Source organism: Dendrobates tinctorius, unplaced genomic scaffold (genome assembly GCF_039654945.1).
Source record: "Dendrobates tinctorius isolate UK_male_01 unplaced genomic scaffold, ASM3965494v1 ptg000154l, whole genome shotgun sequence".
In the NCBI taxonomy this organism is placed as follows: Eukaryota; Metazoa; Chordata; class Amphibia; order Anura; family Dendrobatidae; genus Dendrobates; species Dendrobates tinctorius.
Genome location: NW_027361821.1, coordinates 18,195,715 through 18,218,961, shown reverse-complemented (window position 1 = coordinate 18,218,961; position 23,247 = coordinate 18,195,715). Strand labels below are relative to the sequence as shown.

The 23,247-nt window shown below is 42.8% G+C and overlaps 1 protein-coding gene across 2 annotated transcripts in view; it reads left to right on the top strand.

Annotated features, from left to right (window-relative positions):
- COL4A6 (collagen type IV alpha 6 chain) overlaps nt 1–23,247 on the top strand; it is a 447,495-nt gene that overhangs the window by 178,671 nt on the left and 245,577 nt on the right. The window lies entirely within an intron of this gene.

The following is a 23,247-nucleotide window of genomic DNA, read 5'->3' as shown; positions in this document are numbered from 1 at the left end:
TCCCCATTCTGCCGATTGGTGCTGGTCCCTGTGGTCGGACCTCCACGAACTACAAGTTATCTTCTAACCTGTGGATAGGTGATGACTTGATTTCACTGGACAACCCCTTTAACAATGCTCCACCAGGTCTTCCTCCTGACTCCCACATATAAGGAGAGGAAAAAAGTCACTATGAAACCCTTCCGAGCATCCCTGAATACTTCCAGAAACCTTCAAATTCAATATGCCCAATCTTTTTTTCCTCTGAGATCTACCAATGTGGAGATTCATGAAATCCCCCCATGCACATCCGAAATCAGTCTATATCAGCAAAATTGTGGCGGTCAGTCATATATCTTATGGTGTACATTTAGGGACCCTACCCTATTTTCCAGAGCGAAATTTGCTTGAAAAAAGAATACTGCCTGTAGATGACCCCTCCGCGCTTTGCATAAATGGCCTATTGATTCCAGTAGGTGCTGGGATTCTTCAGATCTCCAGTAGTGTCACAGTAACTTCTCAGAAGTAGCTTATTAATTCACATACTGAAGTAAGTATAAATAAAACTATCATTCATTTTAACCAATCATGCACAGATTGCCTGTCAAATTATGTAATGAATAAAGAGAAAAAAGGTAGGGCGCTCCATAGTGTAGAAATCCTCAATAAAGTGGACATGACATTATGAGAGTGGTGACATTTATCTGCAAAGAACAAGTAGATAAGAAAAGACATGTTTACCTTATGACATGTCTTCAGAATGTGGTACCATGTTTCTTTTGGGATGCCGTTTATTAACAATGAAGGGGTTCTTCTACTAAATGGATTACTCACTTGTTCATCGCCTGGACCCCATCAACTTAAAGAACAAGGGGCCTCCATTGAGCAGTGGTGCATTTACGTGGCCAAAGTTCTATTCACTTGTAAGGGTCTGATGGAGATAGCTGTTATGTCAGTCCCATAGAAGTCAATGAAAGGGTAGTCAAGCATGCAACACCTTTCTATTCACACAGTGGAATTCCACCATTATTAGGATTGGTGGAATTCCAGGTGATGAATCCCCTGCATTTATATATTGCTCAAAGAAGTAAAATATAGAAAAAGAAATATTTATATAAGCCACTAGTAGCCAGAAAGGTCCTGTTCCTCTTTTTTTTTTTTTTTTTTTTAAATCTTTTCTTAAGCTTCAAGGGATATTAAGGTGATAAGCCCTAATTGTCAGCTACCCACAAAGGGAAAAGATTGCTAAGTAGCGAGATATGCAGAACATCTGTTCTGTGTCCAATTCCTGTAATTTTGCTGAAAGACCACATTAATAAAGGCAGCATGGCATCTAAATGTGGGTTAAGTGAGCTGATAATATTTTTCTATGACCTAAGAACAATGAAATCAAGCTATCTCACAGCTGCTGACCATAACATGGACAGATCAGGAGCTCAAATATCTGTCTTCTACTCCTCTCTCTGGAGCCTTGGCATGGCTGTTTGAACTGGCTTTAGAAGTGTTGACATTGCACTAAAAGCTGCTGGCATCCCTTTTGTCAGAATGTCACAAAGATTTGGTCTGTTTTCACAGGCAATCTGACAACACAAAGTGCTTCTTCAATAGGCAATCTGGGGACCATATTAAAGGGAATCTGTCACCCCTTTTTTGAGATATCATATAATGATATCATTCAAATGTGTGTCACATAAGGATTCTCTTAGTACTTTTGCTTCCCCCTGACCCCGCACCTTTCATGCATAAATACCTTGTTTATATCGGTTCAGATGTATGTAAACTGCCGCTGTCCGGTCCGCTGGGCGGGGCTTATTCACCTGCTCCCCCTCCCTGTCTTGCTCTACGCATTTCTTCTTGTGTAGAGCAAGACAGGGAGGGGGTGCAGGCGAATAAGCCCCGCCCAGCGGACCGGACCGTGGCAGTTTACATACATCTGAACCGATATAAAAAAGGTTTTTATGCATGAAAGGTGCGGGGTCAGGGGGAAGCAAAAGTACTAAGAGAATCCTTATGTGACACACAATTGAATGATATCATTATATGATATCTCTAAAAAGGGGGTGACAGATTCCCTTTAACTTCTCCATGTTGGTGTCTTTTGTGTTTTCCTTGAAGCCATATTTTGTTTTGCTTAGTCCCTAAAACACTTTTAATCCCGTTCATACCAATGTAATTTGGGACTCTAATGAGCAAAAAACATAGCTTTAGCTTCATGTAGCATGGAAACGTTCATAGTTTCAACGCCTTTGCCAGAGGTACAACTTGGGTTTAATTCGGCACTTTATTTTTAGAATTTTAGGCAAATTTACTTCTTTTATGTAGTGTATGACCAAACTGTCAGAATATTCCATTAACCTCTTCACGACCGCCCACAGTAGATAAACGTTGGCGCTTGCTGGGCTTTGTGCAGCGCCGACGTTTATCTACTGTCGGCGGTTTTGTGCCCCCCGGGACCCCCACATACCTTACAACGCGGGGATCCCGGTGCGCAATGCATGCTGGGACCCCCGACGTCATCGAGACCTGATTGGTTCAGGTCCCGATGACGTCAGCGTCACAGCAGCCAATGGGAGCGATCGCTGGGAAAGCTGCTTGTTTCCCGGCGATCTCCCTCATTGTAACGCGGCTTCTCCCTCTGATCTAACACTGACAGCTGATCAGAGGTGAAGCAGCGTTATTGTGTGACTAGATCGCTGCCTGGCACAGCTGTGCCAGGCAGCGATCTTGTCACACAGTAACGCTGCTTCACCTCTGATCATCTGTCATTGTGAGATCAGAGGAGAAGTCGCGTTATTATGTGCCAGGCAGCGATCTTGTCACATAGTAACGCTGCTTCTCCTCTGATCTCACACTGACAGATGATCAGAGGTGAAGTGGCGTTACTATGAGTCAGATCGCAGGGCAGCGATCTTGTGACAAAAATAAAAAAAAAAGTAAAAAAAAAAAAAATGCTAGGGCTAGGGTTAGGGTTAGGGCTAGGGTTAGGGCTAGGGTTAGGGTTAGGGTTAGGGCTAGGGTTAGGGCTAGGGTTAGGGCTAGGGCTAGGGCTGGGATTAAGGTTATGGGTGTGTTGGTGTTAGGTTTGTGGTTAGGGTTATGGTTAGGGCTGAGATTAGGGTTAGGGGTGTGTTGGGGTTAGGGTTGGAATTAGAATTGGGGGTTTCCACTGTTTAGGTACATCAGGGGCTCTGTAAATGCAATATGACGCCCACAGACCATTCCATCAAAGTCTGCTTTTCAGAACGTCACTACTTCCCTTCCGAGCCCCACCGTGTGCCCAAACAGTAGTTTTCTCCCACATATGGGGTACCAGCGTACTCAGGACTCAGGACAAATTGGACAACAACTCTTAGGGTCCAATTTCTCCCGTTACCCTTGTGAAAATAAAAATTGGGGGCTAAAAGATCATTTTTGTGGAAAAAAAAATGATTTTTTTATTTTCACGCCTCTACATTATAAACTTTACTGAAACACTTGGGGGTTCAAAGTGCTCACCACACATCTAGATAAGTTCCTTGGGGGGTCTAGTTTCCAAAATCGGGTCACTTGTGTGGGGTTTCCACTGTTTAGGTACATCAGGGGCTCTGCAAACGCGACATGACACCCACAGACCATTCCATCAAAGTCTGCATTTCAGAACGTCACTACTTCCCTTCCGAGCCCCACCGTGTGCCCAAACAGTAGTTTTCTCCAACATATGGCGTACCAGCATACTCAGGACAAATTGGACAACAACTCTTAGAGTCCAATTTCTCCTGTTACCCTTGTGAAAATAAAAATTGGGGGCTAAAAGATCATTTTTGTGGAAAAAAAATGATTTTTTTATTTTCACGCCTCTACATTATAAACTTTAGTGAAACACTTGGGGGTTCAAAGTGCTCACCACACATCTATATAAGTTCCTTGGGGGGTCTAGTTTCCAAAATGGGGTCACTTGTGGGGGGTTGCCACTGTTTAGGTACATCAGGGGCTCTGCAAACGCGACATGACACCCGCAGACCATTCCATCAAAGTCTGCATGTCAGAACGTCACTACTTCCCTTCCGAGCCCCACCGTGTGCCCAAACAGTAGTTTTCTCCAACATATGGCGTACCAGCGTACTCAGGACAAATTGGACAACAACTCTTAGGGTCCAATTTCTCCTGTTACCCTTGTGAAAATAAAAATTGGGGGCTAAAAGATCATTTTTGTGGAAAAAAAATGATTTTTTTTTATTTTCACGGCTCTACATTATAAACTTTAGTGAAACACTTGGGGGTTCAAAGTGCTCACCACACATCTAGATAAGTCCCTTGGGGGGGTCTAATTTCCAAAATGGGGTCACTTGTGGGGGGTTTCCACTGTTTAGGTACATCAGGGGCTCTCCAAATGCGACATGGCATCCGATCTCAATTCCAGCCAATTCTGCATTGAAAAAGTCAAACGGCACTCCTTCCGTTCTGAGCTCTGCCGTGTGCTCAAACAGTGGTTTAGCCCCACATACGGGGTATTGGCGTATTCGGGAGAAATTGCACAAAAAATTTAGTGGTTCATTTTCTCTTTTTACACTTGTGAAAATAAAAAAAAAATGGTTTTGAAGTAAAATGTTTGTGAAAAAAAGTTAAATGTTTATTTTTTCCTTCCATATTCCATTCATTCATGTGAAGCACCTGAAGGGTTAATAAACTTCTTGAATGTGGTTTTGAGTACATTGAGAGGTGCAGTTTTTAGAATGGTGTCAATTTTGGGTATTTTCTGTCATATTGACCCCCCAAACTCACTTCAAATGTGAGGTGGTCCCTAAAAAAATGGTGTTGCAAATTTTGTTGTAAAAATGAGAAATCGCTGGTCAACTTTTAACCCTTATAACTTCCTAAAAAAAAAAAATTATGTTTCCAAAATTGTGCAGATGTAAAGTAGACATGTGGGAAATGTTATTTATTAACTATTTTGTGTGATATCACTCTCTGATTTAAGGGCATAAAAATTAAAAGTTTGAAAATTGCAAAATTTTCTAAATTTTTGCCAAATTTTGATTTTTTTAACAAATAAGTGCAGATCATATCTAAAAATTTTTACCACCATCATGAAGTACAATATGTCATGAGAAAACAATGTCAGAATCAGTAGGATCCGTTGAAGCGTTCTAGAGTTATGACCTCATAAAGTGACACTGGTCAGAATTGAAAAAATTGGCCCGGTCACGAAGGCAAAAACAGGCTCGGGTGCGAAGGGGTTAAGGGCCCTATACAGTGGCATATAAAAGTTTGGGCACCCCTGGTCAAAATGACTGCTATTGTGAACAGTTAAGTAAGTTGAAAATGAAATGATTTAGAGCAGAATTAAGACTCTGACATATAGTTGTTTTAGGGTTAAAGTTACATCTTCGTATGTCAATATCCTCCGGACTGATTATCCCGATCTGATGTACTGTTGGAGGCAAATCTAAAAGAACTGAGCTAATTTTATCTCATGGGAAACAATTTTTGGAAGAGAATTTCTTCACAATTTTTTTTTTTCAAAATCCTAATTACAAAAGTCTCCATGTCTATAAACATTTATTAACTATCTCAGCAATGGGGTTGTTAAACAGTACTGTACAAAACTTTTAGGCAGGTTTTGAAAAAATGGATCCAAGTAAGAACACTTTAAAAAATAGAAGTGTTAATAGTTTATCTGCATCACTTAACAAAATGCAAAGTGTAGAAAAAATGGTATTGCATGATGGATAAGTATAATATTGTATTTCTTAGCATTGAAGACACCTAAGAAAATGGTATTTTTGACGACTATCAATGCAGTGGTCGGGCCAAGGGAAGGTAGTGCAGCAGATGGATGACACATGCTTACTTCCCTTCAAAATGGCAAGATGTCAAGCAGTGCCCTCAGGTCAGAACTAGTGGAATCCAACTACACACATCTACTGTTCTGGGAAGTTTGGCCAGAAGTGGACTTCATTGAAGAACTGCAGCCAAAAACCCTACATTCAACATGGACAAAAGGCCAAGTAACTTAATTATACGATCATACACGAAACCATAGGAATTGGGGTGCCGAAAATGGCAGCAAGTGCTCTGGACTGATGAGTAAAAATTGGAAATATTTGACTGTAATAGAAGGCATTTTGCTGGCTAACTGCTAGAGAGAGCTAAAAAAATTAGTGTCTGCAGGCAACAGTGAAGCATGGTGGAGGTTCCTTGCATGTTTGCGGCTCCATTTCCGCAAATGGAGTTTGTAATTTGGACTAGATCAATGGTGTTCTCAGTGCTGGAAATTACAAGCAGATACTCATCCATCATGGAATTCAATCAGGGAGACATTTGATTGGCCCCAAATTAATTCGCAGCTGGACAACGATCCCAAACATACAGCCAATGACATTATGAATGATCTAAAAGGGTTTATCCGGGACTTTTATTATTTTTGCACATAGTACTATCTACTAATTACTAACTACCGACCTGTTCTGCATGTCACCAATTTTTGGCTTAGAGCGGTCATGGGCCATTACTGCAGGTAATTCTGTGGCTTCTGATGAAATCACACCGACAAAGCACTGTCTTCTCTTCCACTCTGCTCTTTTGATGGGGCGTCTCTGCCGATGTCATTCTGATCCTCCTAACTGTGGGGGCCAGCTGTCAATGAGCATGATGGCTGCAATGACAACCCATCGACAGCAGACCTTAAGAGGAAGAGTTGCTCACTTGACAAGAGGTGAAGCAGGAGCTGAAACCGCAGAAAACATCCTCATGCAGAACAGGCAGGTAGTCAGCAACTATCGGCCTGTTTGTATTTAACCGCATTCACAAAAATAATTAAAATTCTAGATAACCCATTTTAGCATAAAAAAAGAACAAGAAGTCCTGGAAGTGACAATTTGACCCCTAAAGAGCTCCATTCTCAACATCATCATGCCTGTCTCGGTTTACATGAAGAGACAAGTGTTTGTACATCCAGAGAAGGTCTGTGGTTAGTTCTTGAAGATGTTTGGCAAAACCTCCCTGCTGAGTTTATGCAAAAACTGTGTGTGTTTCTAGAACTGTTGAAGGCAAAAGGCTGGTCACATCAAGTATTGATTTGACTTAGATTTCTCTTTTGTTAATGCACTTTGCATTTTAATTGCAAAAAAACAAAACTATTAACACTTTGCAACTTTATTTCCACAACTGCCTAAAACTTTTGCACAGTACTGTATATCCAGCAGATTCACCTTCTTAATACTCCTCTTAATCTGCTTAACAGCAAATGGCAGTAAACTAGTCTGAGCTTAAAGATTTACCATTCCATAGAAAAAAATAAAAGGAATTTGTTTCATGTTACAAGTCTGCATTCACATAAGCAGATAAAAAAGAAAAGTTATAACCACCAATTAACCTCATTCTCCATTGTAATTGTGTGAGAAGGAAATTATAGGTTTTATAATAAAAGCAATGTGTAACGTCACATTGTAGGACAATACATACATTTTTGAGCTTTAATTATATGACCGTTTATATTGCAGGGCCACAGCATATAAAAGATTGTACTGACCAATTGGTGGCGTACATGTATGTATGTGCATTAGGACCTAGACTCAACCAGGGAGACAGCTCGGGATGGTGGTGTTTGTTACCAGGAGACAGCAAGGGATGGTGGTGTTTGGTACCAGGAGACTTCTGAGGATTTTGGTGTTTGGTAGCAGGAGACAGCTGGGGATGGTGCTATTTGGTACCAGGAGACAGCTGGCGATGGTATTTGTTACCAGGAGATAGCTGGCAATAGCGGTATTTGGTTCCAGGAGACAGCTGGGGATAGTGGTGTTTGGTACCAGGAGATATCTGGGGCTGATGGTGTTGGGTACCAGGAGACAGCTGGCGATGGTGGTATTTGGTACTAGGAGACAACTGGCGATGGTGGTATTTGGTACCAAGAGACACTGTGCGCGCTCCTATCATGATGAGGCCACCCGGTCTGCCGGCCCTTTAAAAGGTGCTTGGCTGCGATGTACATAGGGGTAAGGGGTTAAGAATGTCCTGACATTATACGTCAGGATATTCTTTGTGGGCGGAGAGAGCGTGCTCTGTTCTCCCGCCCCTGGCTGCAGGCCTGCTGCAGCAGTTGGTTGTGAGGTGTGAGCGCTGCAGCCTCCCTACCCGCACGTGCCTGGCGCCTAAGGCCTGCCCTGCCTGCTGCAATCGAGTGGCATGGGTATACTCATCACATTCTGATCAGTGACACCGGTCTCTCTGGGACTGGGTGAGTCACCCAGACTGAGTGTATATTATAATAATAATAATTGACAGAGAAAGATGTTTAAAGTAAAATACATCAGTCCAGTGGCCAGCACCTGTAATACAGTGGGGCTGATGTATATACAGGTACTGGGCTGGGGCTGGTGACGTATACAGGTGTGCTGGGCTGGGGCTGGTGATGGTGATGTATACAAGGGCTGGCCTGGTGGTGATGTATATACAGGTGCTGGGCTGGGGCTGTTGACGTATATAGGTGTGCTGGGCTGGGGGCTGGTGATGTATACAGGGCCTGGCCTGGTGGTGAAGTATATACAGGTGCTGGGCTGGGGCTGGTGACGTATACATGTGCGCTGGGCTGGGGGCTGGTGATGGTGATGTATACAGAGGCTGGCCTGGTGGTGATGTACTGTATATACAGGTGCTGGGCTGGGGCTGGTGACGTATACAGGTGCTGGGCTGGTGGCGTATACAGGTACTGAGATCGGGCTGGTGACATACAGGGGCTGGCCTGGTGGTGATGTATATACAGGTGCTGGGCTGGGGCTGGTGACTTGTACGGGGGCTGGGCTGGTGACATATACAGGTGCTGGGCAAGCGATATATATACATGTGCTGGGCTGGGGCTGGTGACGTATACAGGTGCTGGGCTGGTGATGTAGATAGAGGTGCTGGGCTGGTGATGTAGATACAGGTGCTGGGCTTGGTGACGTATACAGGTGCTGGGCTGGAGGCTGGGCTGGTGACGTATACAGGTGCTGGGCTGCCTGGTGATATATATACAGGTGCTGGGCTGGGGCTGGTGATGTATACAGGTGCTGGGCTGGGGGCTGGGCTTAGTGATGTATACAGGTGCTGGGCTGGAGGCTGGGATGGTGACGTATACAGGTTCTGGGCTGGAGGCTGGGCTGGTGACGTATACAGGTGCTGGGCTTGAGCTGGTGACATATACAGGTGCTGGGCTGCCTGGTCATGTATATACAGGTGCTGGGCTTGGGCTGGTGATGTATATACAGGGGCTGGGGCTGGTGACATATACAGGTGCTGGGCTGGTGACGTATATAGGTGCTGGGCTGGGGCTGGTGACGAATACAGGTGCTGGGCTGGAGGCTAGGCTGGTGATGTATATACAGGTGCTGGGCCGGTGATGTATATACAGGCTGGGTGTCATGATCCAGGTTGGATTATGACAGATAAATGCACAAGTCACCTTTTTTTTCCTTAAGCTTTGTGCTTAAAGTTAGTTTTGCCCCCGGTGGCTATTATGGTCATTGCACTGTGGTGGTTTCAGTTCTAGTTTTGCCCCCGGTGGCCGTTAGGGTCATTGCACTCTGGTTACTTTAGTTTAGTGCACGTGATTATAAAGCAGGTGTGATTGCTCTGGCTCTGACCTATAAAAGAGTGTCAGGTGTTACAATCACTGTTATTGATATTGGTCATTTCAACCATCCATGGTGGAGGAAGGAGCTAGAGAGAGTTCCTTGCCGCTCAGTCAGAGTCCTGGTGTGGAAGGAGCCACAGAGAGGAGTTCCTTGCAGCTCTGACAAAGCTTGGTGAAGCAGCAGCTATTCAGGAGGAAAGCTGCATTCTGGTGCTGGACTCTGTTGCTGGGAGCAAGAGCGACAGAGCAAAGCTAAGTGGTGTTATCCCTGTTTGTACCTTTCCTTTTGTGTGTTTCAGTGCAGTGGTGGGATTAGTTTCTGCATGTCCATTTCACTAGAAAGGGCTAGGTGCAGGGCGAGCTAGGGTTTTTGGGTATCCTGCTCGGTGCCAGGAGCGGAACCTGCATAGGGACTGTCAGGAGTGTAGAGACACTGACTCAGGGGAGTGCAGGAGGTCTCCACGTCCCCGTTCCCTATCGCAGGGCCCTCCATTGTATCGGTTTCCCTGGTGTTTCCCTTTATTATTTAAATTCGCCCTGCTGGAGGCGGTGTATCCAGATACACTTGTAATTCTGAAATTCGCCTGCTGGAGGCGGTGTATCCGGCTGCACGTTATACTATATAAATTCGCCCTACTGGAGGCGGTGTATCCAGGGTCATGTGTGTCAGAGAAATTCGCCATGCTGGAGGCGGTGTGTTCAGTCACACGTGACCATCACACTGGGTTTGGGCTGGTGACGTATACAGGTGCTGGGCTGGAGGCTGGGCTGGTGACGTATACAGGTGCTGAGCTGGTGATGTATATACAGGTGCTGGGCTGGTGATGTATATACAGGTGATGGGCTGGGGGTTGGGCTGGTGACCATGGCTTGCCCCCCCTAGTTTTGATCCTGGGAACGCCCATGATTGACAGTGATATTGATGTAGCACAATTGCCAGTGTGCCCCCATTGGCTTCTTAATAATTGGGTTTCCATATCAGCCTATGGCCTTTCTGACATCCTAGTCCTCCTATGAAGCTCAGCCACAAGGTGAAGTGAAATTTCTCTATACACTGTAATATTGTAGCATTGCAGTATACAGTATTAGCAATCAAACGATTGCAGGTTCAAGTCCCTTAGGCGGTCTAAAAAATGAAGTAAAAATAATGAGAAAAAACAAAAATATATATATATATAGTACAAAAACATGAAACAGCACTCCATATAGCAATAAAATAGCAAAAAAAATGTGCTCTTTATTGGCCCATGTGGCAACGTTTCGGTCCTGAGTGCAGACCTTTCTCAAGCAGTTATACAAGTGCATATACAGGCTATTTAAAGCAACCCATTCAGTATAATATTTAACAACAATATCAATTTTAGTGTGTCAGTGATGATGATACAATGGCAATATATAATCTCATATTTCATATCATATATATATAAAGTGATCAAGTGCAAAGATTGTTTATTTAAGGTGCAAATATAGTAATATTAACAAAAAGATCATAATTGTTAATCAGATGCCAGCTGCATATAGTCATAACAAGTGACTCATCCCATCTGTTCAAAATACATTTCGCCCTGAATCGGTGTCTCAATACACACAGTGCGCATGTCAGAAAAGGAAAACACAAAAGAAACACTTCCGCTATTGCGCATCATGCTCAGCGAATCCAAAAACTCCATGTCAGTGAAGGAAAAACGCTCCAATGCGCAGACGCTTACTAGCGCTATCAGGAAACAGGATGTCACGTTCTTCACGCATGCTCCTTAGTCCAAATTGATTCCTCTACTCCATATTGGTGATGGGCAAATCGGAATATAATTGCCAGTTCTCTATATATTTAAATATAACTTCCAGTTAATGCGCAACAGAGCGCATATTACAAAAATATTTTATTCTCACAAAGAATGGCAATGTCATTTGGTCATATAAAAAGTATATGAAGTACCCCATCTTGACTGAAAAAAAGCAGAAATGTAGAAATTTTTGCAAATTTATTAAAAAAGAAAAGCTGAAATATCACATGGTCATTCAAGTGTTCAGGTTCTTTGCTCTGTATTGAGTATAAGCACCCTTTTGAGCTAGTACAGCACACAAGTCACATGCTGACCATTTCCTTGTGATCCTCCCTCATTAGAGTCCAACTGTGTTAAATTAAACTGATATGACTTGATTTGTAAAGGCATACACCTGTCTATATAAGACCTCACAGCTCACAGTGCATGTCAGACCAACTGAGAATCATGAGGTCAAAGGAACGGGCCAAGGAGCTCAGAGGCAGAATTGTGGCAAGGCACACATCTTAGACAGAATTGTGGCAAGGCAAACATCTGGCCAAGTTTACAAAAGAATTTCTGCAGGACTCAAGGTTCCTAAGAGCACAGTGGCCTCCATAATCCTTAAATGGAAGAAGTTTGGGACCACCAGAAGTCTTCCTAGACCTGGCCATCCAGCCAAACTGAGAAATCGTGAGAGAAGAGCCTTGGTGAGAGAGGTAAAGAAGAGCCCCAAAATCACTGTGTCTGAGCTCCACAGATGTAGTAGGGAGATGGGAGAAAGTTCCACAAAGTCAACTATCACTGCAGCCCTCCACCAGTCGGGCCTTTATGGCAGAGTGACCAGACGGAAGCCTCTCCTCAGTGCAAGACATATGAAAGCCCGCATAGAATGTGCAAAAAACACATGAAGGACTCCCAGACTATGAGAAATAAGATTCTCTGGTCTGATGAGACGAAGATAGAACTTTTTGGTGATAATTATAAGTGGTATGTGTGGAGAAAACCAGGCACTGCTCATCACCTGCCCAATACAATCCCAACAGTGAAACATGGTGGTGGCAGCATCATGATATGGGGGCGTTTTTCAGCTGCAGGGTCAGAAGACGACTGGTTGCAATTGAAAGAAACGTGAATGTGACCAAGTACAGAGATATCTTGGATGAAAACCTCTTCCAGAGTGCGCTGGACCTCAGACTTGGCCGAAGGTTCGCCTTCCAATAAGACAATGACCCTAAGCACACAGCTCAAATAACAAAGGAGTGGCTTCAGAACAACTCTGTGACCATTCTTGACTGGCCCAGCCAGAGTCCTGACCTAAACCCAGTTGAGCATCTCTGGAGAGACCTGAAAATGGCTGTCCACCAACGTTCTCCATCCAACCTGACAGAACTGGAGAGGATCTGCAAGGAAGAATGGCAGAGGATCCCCAAATCCAGGTGTGAAAAACTTGTTGCATCATTCCCAAGAAGACTCATGGCTGTACAGTACTACCTCAAAAGGGTGCTTCTTCTCAGTACTGAGTAAAAGATCTGAATAATTATGACCATGTGATATTTCAGTTTTTCTCTTTTAATAAATTTGAAAAAAAATTTACATTTCTGTTTTTTTTTCAGTCAAGGTGGGGTGCAGAGTGTACATTAATAAGAAAAAAATGAACATTTTTAAATTTACCAAATAGCTGCAATGAATCAAGGACTGAAAAATTTAAAGGGGTCTTAACTCTCTCCGTACCCACTGTGTGTGTGTGTGTGTGTATATATATATATATATGTGTGTATATATATATATAGTGGTAGCATTTCATCAGATCCATGTTCTGTTGCCTTTGAACAGTTCCATCCAACTAACGCCCAATAACCTGCCTTACAACAACATGGAAACTCCTGTCAGGCATCATAGCCACCAAGCTACAGAACCATATGAACCAGTACATGAATCCAGCTCAGAAAGGCATTGGGATCGAAACCAGAGGCTCTAAGCACCAGCTCCTAGTAGATAGAGCAGTCACTCAAGATCCAGACAGAACAATCTCAGCACAGCTTGGATTGACTACAGGAAGCATATGACTCAATGTCACGCACATGTATCTGTGAATACTTGGCTCTCTACAATGTCAACAGAAAATTAAGAACCTTCCTCAGAAACTCAATGGGGCAATGGAGAACAACATTGGAAGTCAGCTCAAGACAACTAGCATAAGTGGCCGTCAAATGCGGCATATACCAAGGTGATGCACTGCCCCCATTGCTGTTCTGCATAATGAGTATCCAGGAATACATCAGAAAAATGGCACCAATAGATGAGATGCTGAGAGAAAGCCTAAGGCAACAACAACAACTGATCTGGATGCAAGAACAGGAACATGAGGCGCCATGGCAAGACAAGCCGCTGCATGGGATGTACCACTGACAGATAATGGAGGTGGCTGACATGGAGAAATCCTACCAGTGGCTGGAGAAAGCTGGACTCCGTGACAGCACAAGAGCAAGCACTAAGTACCAGATCCATAGAAGCAGGAATCTACCATACAAGACAAGACCCAAGGTGCAGACTATGCAAAGAAACCTCAGAAACAGTCCAACACATAGTGGCAGGGTGCAAAATGCAAGCAGGAACAGCGTATACTGAATGCCACAACCAAGTAGGGGGAATTGTATACAGGAAAATCTGCACAGCATATGGGCTGTCCCCCCCTAAGTCAAGGTGGGAGACCCCAGAGAAAGTGGTGGAGAATGAAAGGGCAAAAATCCTGTGGGACTTCAAGATCCAGATGGATAAGCAGGTGTTGGCTCACCAACCAGACAAGGATCAGAAGACAGCAATGATAATAGATGTGGCAATGCCAAGTGACAGCAACATCAGAAAGAAGGAATATGAGAAGCTGGAGAAATACCAGGGCCTCAAAGGAGAACTGGAGGTGGAAGGTGAAGGCAACAGTGATTCCAGTGGTGATAGGAGCACTTGAAGCAGTGACCCCTAAGTTGGAAGAATGGCTACAACAGATCCCAGGATCAACATCTGAACTCTGTCCAGAAAAGTGCAATACTGGGAACAACTAAGATCGTACGCAGAACCCTCAAACTCCCAGGCCTCTTTTAAAGGACCCAAGAATGAGAAAGGACAACAAAGACGACCCCCAGTTGGGGATGAGAAGGAAGTAAAGTGTAAGGTTACCGTTACACTTAGCGATGCACCAGCGATCCCGAAAACGATATGACCCGGTCAGGATCGCTGGTGCATCGCTAAGTGGTCGCTAGTGAGCTGCCAAACAGGCAGATCTCACCAGCGACATAGTAGCCCTCGGCGGTCGCTACTTACCTGTCAGACGAGGCGATGAAGACGTCTTCCCGCCCGCGTCCACACGTCTCGCTCGTCTCCACAGCAGGAAGCTGACGACAAGAAACAGTCCAGGACGTTCTCGCGCGATCAGCGATAACCAGCGGGGGAGCCAGTCGGAGGTAAGTATCACATGTAGCGATATCGCTAGCAATATCGCTGCTGCGTCACAAAACCAGTGACATTATAGCGATATTGCTAGCGATATCGCTATGTGTAACGGACCCTTAAGTATATGCTAAAAACCATGACTTTATATGTGTGGTTTCGCCATAATCTTATTGGTCTGCCATATAATTTTGTCTGGTTAATTTAACCGCACAATGAACACTGAAAAAAAAAACACAAAACAATGGCAGAATTGCAGGGGGTTTTTTTTGCCATTTCAAGCCACAATAAATTTTTTTTCCTGTTTTTCAATGCATTATATGGTAATATGAATGGTGTCGCAAAAAAAACCAAAACAAAGCAAAAAACAATCCTTCAAATAACTATGTAAATGAAAAGAAGTTATGGCACTTGGAAGAAGGGGAGAGAAAACAAAATGTCCGGAACCTTAAAGGTTTACAAGTAAAGCCAAAATGATCAACTCATTTGATCATGCTGAAGATAATCCAGTGACTATAATTGCCCCATCCACACCACAGTGTCATTATTTCTTATTTTCATTATAGGGCATTACATTGCAGCTATTCCAGGTACCATGATAATAGCTGCATTTAAATGCAAACAGCTTTGCCAAGTTTATTCTTCTATTGTGCTCTTTAGACATTAACAAAGGAAATGTTTCAACCTCTTGGGTGGTCTCCTGTAGGAACAGTTCGCCGCATAGGTTAAAGCAGTGTTTAAACAAGAAAAAAACTTAAGTGGTTCTGGATATGCATTCTGGTAACAAAACATCTAGACATGATAGAGACTGTGATAAGTGAAGGGAAATGACAGTCACTGAATCTTAAATGTATTTTCAAAGCCAAGGGGGGAAAAAAACATGACATAAAATAATTAAAATCGTGTCGTAAAGGTAAATAAGTAGCTTGCAGGAGGATTAAGGCATCAATCTTCTAAAGATGGATTTACATACAATGATTTGTTTTGTTGTTTTTTTTTGTTTTTTTTTGAGTTTTCCATTGTGTTTTTTGTTCAATGGAAAAGGTTCAGTGAGTTTTGCACAATGGGAACAAGTTTGAATAGAAAATGCATTAAACATTTTCAGTAATTTTTGAAAGTGTGAGGCTGTGTGCCCACGATGCGATTTTTAAGCGTTTTTGACGCGATTTTCAGCGCGAAAATGTTTAAAAATTGTGTACAGAACGCCCTCCATGCATCCCTATGGCATTCCGCACATGCTGTGCTAATGCTGCGCTTTTTTCCGTGGCGGAAACGCATCGCGGAAAAAATCGCAGCATGATCATTCTTTTGTGCGGAATCGCAAAGAATTGCTGCGATTCCGCACCCATAGGAATGCATGAGAATCGCTTACTTCCCGCATGTGGCTATGCCCACCATGCGGGAAGTTAAGTGTCTCATGTGCGGTTGGTACCCATGGTGTGGAGGAGAGGAGACTGTCCTCCAGGCCCCTAGTACCATACCCCTGTAAAAAAAAGAATAAAAAATAAAAAATTGGGGTATATTTACCTTCCGACATCCCGCGCTGCATTCCCAGCCTAAGCGTTCCCAGTAATTCCTTGCGGCAAGGTCCTGTGATGACGTAGTCTCGCGTGACTCTAGCGGTCTCGCGAGATCGCTATAGTAACGCGAGACCACATCATCACAGGTCTCGCAAGGCATTACTGGGAACGCTGATGCCCGGGATGGCAACGCGTGACGCCGGAAGGTAAATATACCCCGATTTTTTATTTTTTTATCATTTTTCACATTCTATCTTTTACTATTGATGCTGCATAGGCGGTCTCAATAGTAAAAAGCTGCTCACACTTGTCAAACACTATGTTTGACGAGTGTGACCAACCTGTCAATCACTTTCCAAGCGATGCTTCAAATCGCTTGGAAAGTGCTTGAGAAAATCGCAGCAAAATCGAGAACAGAATCGCGGTGAAATCGTGCTGAAAAAAACGCACGATTTCTGGGAAGGAGTCCGGTTTTCTGTGTGCGTTTTAACACGCAACGTGGGCACATAGCCTTAGAGTCCTTAATTTTTAGACATTTCTCCGCCATAGATTCCCCTTTTTCTAAAGTTGCATAAACAAGGCTACAGTACTTTTATATGTAGCATTTTAATGCCTTTTCCTAATTTTTAAAGCACACAAAAACATGTGAAAGATGTTCAAACTTTGTTGAAGAAGAAGCATCACTTATATAGTTTTTTTGGGATTTTAAGAATTAAAGGGGTTGTCTGAGCTTAGAACAAAAATCTGCAGTCACTCTATGTGGCCGTAGGCTGCCAAATCGTCACAGTTTACTATGCATGTGCTCTCACAATTCCTCAGTATTCTTGGTGCGAGCAGGTGGTCATGTGATCACACATTATAGATTTTTCAGACTTGCGGTCACATACCAACTAGTCTTATTGGTTTCCCTCAAATCACTTCTATTTAGAGAAGTGGAACACATCTAGTGACTGCAAGCAAGTAAATTGATGGAAGGGGACAACCACTGTCAGCATAAATTATGTTATTAATGACAAACTAGCAAAAAGTTCATTACCAATCGCTAGACGTGCATGACTCATTTTTCACACAATTATTGCTTTGTGTAAAAAGCCCTTAAGTTGCATACATACAAAATTTGCTCCTGGTCTCACCCAAGTTATAGTTTTTTCATTATTTGGATGCAAGTCTTTTAAAGGGGTTTTCCGAGCGGAGATGAAAAGTCATTCTGTAATGACTCCACCATATTCTCCATGAGAGTAGGCGGTCACAAATTTGCCCACTTGTGGTCATGTGTCGATTAGACTCTCCTCCACTAGGACACACATTAATGTGGTCACTTGATCGCCAACTTATGAAATGTGACAGTGTGCATTGCACTTTTCTTCTCAGCCAGGAAAATCCCTTCAGATGCATTGGTTTATGGAGCAAGAACAATTTTCCAGTAACTCTCCTGGCATAGACAGAATACTGAAAAGAACTTGCAATAAAGTAGTAAAGACATACAAACTGCCTTTTATTTCCCCAGCTGAAGCTTTGGGGCCATGTTTTGGGTCTATACAGTAAATGCATCCTTATTTCTGATGACCTAATATTATTAGTCTAGAGCTACACAGCAGCATGTGTCGTGAGACACTGAAATCACAACTCACAGTTGCAACATTGGATGTAACAGTCTCCTATGGAGCCGAATTGCAGCCTGCAATGTTTCCAAATGTGTTGGTGGTCACAATTCGCACTAGCCGCACTCACCATAGACTTCAATGCAAGTGGCATGCAACTTGTATGCAAGTTGTCTGTAACTTGGCTTCTTTAATTTTCATATACATCAAATGTCCATTTGAGGTATGATACTCACGTCCAAACAACCATAATCAACACAATCCCATATGTGTGCAACAGGGATAAAGATGCATAGGCAATAAAATTATAATTTATTCAGACATGAATTAAAAATAATAAAAATCACACAAAAATTGAGCTTAATTGAAGTTGATATACATGCAGCATATAAATGCATGTTCACTTTGGCCATAAAACATTGAAAAAACCTACAAGAACCCTGCTGTAGCTAAATAAGTAAAAAGCAAATGTGTTTAAATAACACAGGGTACTTAGTAATACGATTTTTTATCAAAAAAAGCATGAAAGCCATCTCACCGGCGCCACGGTGACCCTGATCGAGACGGTCCTACACTGTCTAATATTAAAACCTTACCATGTGTCAAAGTCGACCTCAGTGTGTGAATAAGGTCAGACAAAAGGACCAGGTCCCGACCTAAACTTACCTGGAGCAGCCAGTGCCAGGCAACGGCTGCCAAGGCAAACAGGATCATAGGGTGCATTAAAAGAGGTCTGAATACACATGATGAGACCATTATACTGCCTCTGTCCAAATCCCTGGTTAGACCGCACATGGAGTACTGTGTACAGTTTTGGGTTGTTTCGCCTGATTGGCTTCCTCAATAGGGGGATATGGATTGAGGAAGCCAATCAGGCGTAACTGCGCTGTCAGGGTAGCTGAGGTGTGCCCTTGGCCAGGACAAACATTTATAAGTAAGTAGCATGGTCTTTAATTTATTGTCAGTTGTTTACTATATGGCACTATGCACCTTATAAATCTTACTAGTCTTCCCACACTGTGTTTGGATCATGATGATGGTTCCGCAGGTGATAGTGGTTTACAAATTAATAGCATGATGAACTTTATTTGATGTGGATACTATTTATAACGGTTCATTATTTTTCAAGTTTCTTTTAAGAAACAGTGTTTGTGAGCTATTTACTGCCCTTCTGTCATTGTCCCTGGCCCTTGTTTCACTCCCAGCTTAATTTAGAGAAATTTCCCTTGTTTTATTTTACATTATTTTTAATTCATGTCTGAATAAATTATATATTTTTAATTATAATTTTATTGCCTATGCCTCTTTATCCCTGTTACACACATATGGGATTTTTTTGATTATTCTTTAATTTTCAGCAGATTCACAGCTCTAAAATAGTTGTGCGACAGCAGACAAGTTGCACAGTTGTTTTTGTCACTCAACTATTCTGAGAGTTATTGTTGCGAGAGACATTTCGCCTTGTAGCCCTAGCCTAAAGTGGTTGCCACAACTAGACAACGCCTTCACTAAGAAAAAAAAAGTTTCTCAATCGACGTTGCTGAAATCAGCTGACATTGGAAAGATCCAGAACATTTCGGTGCATGGCACGAAGTGTAAAATAATGGACAACCAGCGAATGCACTTAGTCCACTAGAATGCGAGCACTTTTTGTAGCAGCTTCTCACTCTAGTTATTGGAGGTGGGATACTTAAGGTCCCGTTACATTTAGCGATGCACCAGCGATCCCGACAACAATACGACCCGGTCTGGAGCGCTGGTGCATCGCTAAATGGTCGCTAATGAGCTGCCAAACAGGCAGATCTCACCAGCGATGCAGCAGCAGTTGGGGGTTGTTACTTACCTGTCAGACGGCAGCTCTGCTGACGACTTCCTCCCGCGTCCATGGAGTCGCTCGTCGGCGCCAGCAGGAAGCCGATGACGAGAAATGGACCAGGACCATCTTGCGCGATCAACGATAGCCAGTGGGGGGGGGCCGGTGGGAGGTTAGTGTCACATGTAGCGAGATCACTAGCGATATTGCTGTTGAGTCACAAAATCGGTGACGCTTTAGCGAAATCGCTAGCGATCTCGCTATGTGTGAAGGGGGCTTTACTGTGTCACCTCTTGTTGCATTTGTGATACAAGTTGTACGGTCAGCCTTTAGTCTGATACGGTCCGGTGTAAACAGCAGCTTAAAGTTGCCATTTGTACATGATGACAGCACTTAGAGCTGGGAAATCCCTCCAGCTGACCAAGATAGCTGTTCAGCATCTGCCAATCTGTAGGACAGGCGCGGAGGTTGTTCTGATTAGAATCATCTTTTTCATTATAACATGTTATATTGTTTGTGTTAAAACACCTGGATGTTCTGCAGCTCCTGTAATATATGAGGTCAGCCAAATGCTGGGGAAGGGGGGGGGGGGGCGGCAATGCACATCAGAGGCAACTTTTGTTTGGAAAACTTTTCTTGGAGAGGTCATTGAATAGGAGTTGTACTCTTCCTATGATCTCCTGTCCTCTTATCTGTCTCTTGGCCTGTGTTGACAGACAAATACATCACCATAAAGCCAAATGAAAGTGATTGAGATCTTTGTGACTGGAGGAAATGCTAAAATGCTAAGAATAACACTGTGCTATACCCTGCAGCATGAAAGAGCTATTATTGTCCAATTAATACAGTATGTAGGCAGCCATCACCTAGATTTCCCAACTTGACAGGAGTCTCAAACACAAAGCTTTTCATTGCAGATAATGCCAACCCTGCTTGCAAGGAATGTGCCTGCCTTAGAAGTACACTTGGGTGCCATATCTCCAGGTTTCAGTGTTTTACTCTTTGTTTCTTGTAGAAGCTGAGTGAAAAGGTCTATGTCCATTGAATGAAGCAGTCGCACAGGCCCTGTCAGCAGAAGATGCCAGCCCAATCCAAACTAAGGGTGCATTTACACTACACTATGACAGACGTTAGATGACCGCTGATCAGCTATGTAGATGCTTATCGGCGGTCATTTAATAACCTGTTTAGATAGGCCAACTGCACTTACAATCCGCACAGAACGATCGGTAATTTAGACTGTCAGTGTTCTCAGCAGCACAAATCTTGTTTATACAGACAATGTGCTTTGGTTTTTAAAGAAGATTAAAATCCTTTCCCTGGACAAATGAATGTTCTGTCGTTGGTCAGGTGATTAGCAGCATGTTTATAATGGCCAATTATTGGGAAATAAGTGTTCCTAGAAATGCTTGTTCCTGAAAATCAGCCAGTATAGATGCACCCTTACAGGATGCTCGTCAGCTGACTGTGAAAGTGTGAGGAACTCATTCAGTGCTAATTGTCGCCTCTCACATGCTGAGAAAATAAATACAAGTACAGGTAAGAAGCTGACAATTACCTCCCATCGCAGAGGAGTAAAAACAGCACTTTTATTGACAGGTGAAGGAGCTTTCAATTGTCAATCAATAAATATAATAATGTGGCACATAAATGGTATTTTTAATTAATTTTCAGAGAACTCACATAATTGTAATATTATTATTACACATTGATATTATGCTTATAATTGTGATAGTAGTTCTCAGGTTGCCAGCAAGATTTCATGTGTGGAAAGCCACCATTGTGCAGTACAGCATTCTTCTATATGTAACATAGTAGCATAGTTAGCAAGACCGAAAAAAGACATTTGTCCATCCAGTTCAGCCTTTATTCTGTCAGAATAAATCCCCAGATCTACGTCCTTCTAAAGAACCTAATAACTAAGATACAATACTGTTACGCTCCAGGAAGACATCCAGGCCTCTCTTGAACCCCTCGACTGAGATCGCCATCTCCACCTCCTCAGGCAAGGAATTCCAGACTCTCACTGCCCTAACAGTAAAGAATCCTCTTCTATGTTGGTGGAAAAACCTTCTCTCCTCCAGACGCAGAAAATGCCCCCTTGTGACCGTCACATTCCTTGGTATAAACAGATCCTCGGAGAGATATTTGTATTGTCTCCTTATATACTTATACATTGTTATTAGATCATCCCTCAGTCATCTTTTTTCTAGACTAAATAATCCTAATTTTGCTAATCTCTCTGGGTATTGTAGTTCCCCTATCCCCTTTATTAATTTTGTTGCCCTGCTTTGTACTCACTCTAGTTCCATTATATCCTTCCTGAGCATGGGTGCCCAAAACTGTACACAGTACTCATGTGCGGTCTAACCAGGGATTTGTACAGAGGCAGTATAATGGTCTCATCATGTGTATCCAGCCCTCTTTTAATGCACCCCATGATCCTGTTTGCCTTGGCAGCCGCTGCCTGGCGCTGGCTGTTCCAGGTAAGTTCACCATTAACTAGGATCCCCAAATCCTTCTCCATGTCAGATTTACCCAGTGCTTTCCTGGTCAGTGTGTAATGGTGATATTGATTCCTTCTTCCCATGTGTACCTTACATTTTTCATTGCTAAACCACATCTGCCACTTTTCGGCCCAAGTTTTCAACTTATCCAGATCCATCTGACGCAGAATACTATCTACTCTTGTATTGACTGCTTTACATAGTATCATCTGTAAATATCAATATTTTACTGTGTAAACCTTCTACCAGATCGTTAATAAATATGTTGAAGACAATAGGTCCCAGTCGTAACACCAACCCCTGCGGTACCCCACTGGTCACAGCAACACTGTTAGAGAATATACCAATAGCATCCCTCAGAAACCCTTCAAATATTATACCAACAATAGAGGTTAGACTTACTGGCCTATGATTTCCAGGTTCACTTTTAGAGCCCTTTTTGAATGTTAGTACCACATTTGCTATGTGCCAGTCCTGTGGAACAGACTCCATCACTATAGAGTCCTAAATATAAGAAATAATGGATTGTCTATTACATTACTTAGTTCTCTTAGTACTCGTGGGTGTATGCCATCCGGACCCGGAGATTTATCTATTTTAATCTTATTTAGCCGGTTTCACACTTCTTATTGGGTTAGATTGGTGACCCTTAATATAGGGTTTTCTTTGTCTCTTGGCATTCCACCGTGAATACCATGGAGAAGAAGATGTTTAACATATTAGCTTTTTCCTCGTCATCTACAACCATTCTTTCCTCACAATTTTTTAAGGGGCCTACACTTTCACTCATGATTCTTTTACTATTAATACAGTATAGTTGAAGAACAGTTTGGGATTAGTTTTACTTTCCTTATCAATGTGCTTCTCTGTTTCCTTTTTGGCAGCTTTAATTTGTTTTTTAGATCAAGTATTTTTCTCCCTATAGTTTTTTAGGGCTTCAACAGTTCCATCCAGCTTTTCTAATTTAAATGCTTTCTTTTTACTGTTAATTGCCCCTCTTACTTCTTTGTTTAGCCACATTGGGGTTT